Source organism: Solanum pennellii, chromosome 2 (genome assembly GCF_001406875.1).
Source record: "Solanum pennellii chromosome 2, SPENNV200".
In the NCBI taxonomy this organism is placed as follows: domain Eukaryota; kingdom Viridiplantae; phylum Streptophyta; class Magnoliopsida; order Solanales; family Solanaceae; genus Solanum; species Solanum pennellii.
This window is the reverse complement of record NC_028638.1, coordinates 18,116,641-18,119,351: the sequence shown is the minus strand read 5'-3', so window position 1 is coordinate 18,119,351 and position 2,711 is coordinate 18,116,641. Positions and strand designations below refer to the sequence as shown.

General features: G+C 32.6%; 1 pseudogene; it reads right to left on the bottom strand.

Moving 5' to 3' along the window:
* Window positions 1-663: 663 nt before the first annotated feature.
* Window positions 664-1,379, bottom strand: LOC114076114 (annotated as a pseudogene).
* Between the last annotated feature and the right edge of the window lie 1,332 nt (window positions 1,380-2,711).

The following is a 2,711-nucleotide window of genomic DNA, read 5'->3' as shown; positions in this document are numbered from 1 at the left end:
TCAATCAAATACTCAGCGTATGCAACAACATAAATTCCACAATCTCTGCATGGTATATCATCAATAAGAAAATATAATAACATCAAATTTCGATATTCGTAAGACAAAATAATTTTGTGATACTTACAGACTACTTGCTTCTTGTTGGGCAATACCAGTAACATGACTGACTTCAAATGGGTGAGATTTTTTCTTTCCTTGGTAACATTTAAGAACTGACCAGTTGGTTTGCTCATTTTGCTAAAAAAATCCACTCAACTCAAGGTACTTTGGCAATATTGTAGCCATATTTTCAATCTCGGAGGATAGTTTTCTATTAGACATATTTTAGGACATGGAATCATACACTTTTATTCACCGTTCCTTTAATGCAACGACTGTCAAGACTCAATGGAATTCCCTATTACTATTTACAGGGACATAAACATCATCCATCAAGTGCCAAGACATTCCATAAGGTATAGCATACCCTTTCATTATGTCAATGATTTTATCCTCATATTCACTAAAATTGTCAATGTATGTTTTGAAAAAACCACTAGTGATGGTATAGTGATATTCAGACTGAATCTTTTGCTTCGACTTCTTATGCAAATAGTAAAATATGACATCCACATACTGCACACATGCATCAAACAAGTGTATCAATTTAATTGTATATATTCATGTATTAAACAGTACATATAAAAGTGAGCATGAATTTACCTCATCATTCCAGCACCTATTGGATTGATACATTAAGTAAAACCAGTCCTTATTCATTGGAAATGCAACTACTAAATCAAGTTCGTCAAATTCAAGTTTTGAGCAATTGGCTAAGTAGTGATCCTCATTGTTTCCTCTGCAGTTGTGTAATCATTATAAATCATTATATATTGGACAACAAGAAGAAAGTCTAATAATAGTTGAACGGCTTTACTTGCTTTACTTTACTTACTTTTTTGCATGATGCTTGTAAAGACCCTCTTTTATCCATTCGAGAAGGATGACATTAGTTTCGTTGGACCCTCACCGTCAATGTTAAAACCTTCAAATGGATATTGTCGCTTCACATCACAACTGAAAACTTCGACTTTCTTCTCTTTCTTTTTCGCTTTTGCTTTTTCGTTCTACTTCTCCTTCTCCTTCTCCTTATCCTTCTGCTACTCCATCTCCATCTCATTTGCAATCTTCTTCTTCTCCTTCTTCTTCTCCTTCTCCTATTTTGCCTTATTCTCCTTCTCCTGTTTTGTCTTCTTCTCCTTCTCTTCATTTGCCTTCTTCTCCCTCTCCTTCTCCTCCTTTTCCTTCTTCTCCTTCTCCTCCTTTGCATTCTTCTCCTTTTCCTTCTCCTTCTCCTCCTTTGCCTTCTTCTGCTTTTCTTTCTTCTCAATAATCATAGAAAGTGTTTGAGAAATAGATTTTTCAACCTCCTACATTTCAAAGGCTGTGAAGTCTTCTTGGATCTTTGCACGTCAATATTATGAGACATTTCCTTAGAAATATCAGTGAGTTTTTTAACACAACTAATAAAATGATCATGTTGCTGCTCACATTCTTTACATAGACAAAAAGAGCATTTCATGTTAGAAGATTGAGTTGTTGATATGGATGAAGCTTCTTGTATCATTTCATCTACAAGTTAAATAAAAAAATATTGAGATTTTACAATTCATTGTAAAATAATAATAGCAGTATGTTGCAACCGATGGAAAGTCTGTTGCGATAAATTAACATTATGTTGCCACATATTGTACCTACTGTTGCGCAACATATCCATCTTATGTGGCAACAGATATATCATATGTTGATACATCTATACAGATTATTGCAACATTTGAATCTTATGTGGCAGCAGATGACCAACATATCAATTTTACAATTCATTATAAAATAATATTAACAGTATGTTGCAACCGATGGATAGTCTGTTGCGATAAAATAACATTATGTTGTCATATATGTGCCTGCTGTTGCGCAACATATCCATCTTATGTAGCGACATATGCATCATATGTTGACACATCTGTACTGATTATTGCAACATTTGAATCATATGTGGCAACAGATGACCAACATATCACTAAAATATGGCAACATACCTTAAAATCATATCAACAAAATGACCAAAAAAAAGAATAACAACAACAACAAAAAATTATTTTTCACTGAATGATAACATTACAGATACATTTCCTCAAAATAAGGATTGTTTGAGTTGGCTGGTTTTCTTTCAAAAATAATAAATAATACACACCATTAAGTCGATTATTCAGTTTTTACACCTGCAAAACATTTTATTGTTCATTAATCGAAGAAAAAAACTTCGAAAATTGTAAAGTATTTTAAAAAATAACTTACCCATTTTTAGTCGAACATGATTACAGATCAGAAAGATGAGAGAGTAATGGAGGACTGGGGAGGAAGAGTAATGACTGCAGAGGAAGAGTAATGACGGATTTCTGAATTTCTAAGGAAGAAGATGAAGAAAAGAAGAGAGAGAAGAGAAGAGGGAAGATGAAAAGATTTTTCTTTTTAAATGATTTGGTTTGAATTATAAAAGTGTGATTTTTTGTATTTTATAAAAGATTAGAAAGTTTCGAAAATATTGATTTGGTCCCATAATTAGTTAATTACGTTTTAAATAACATTTGACCGACTCTTGATCAATCTGTCACCCAAAACAAAAATGAGACCTTTCGCCTAATTTTCTCATATAACATGGTATTATC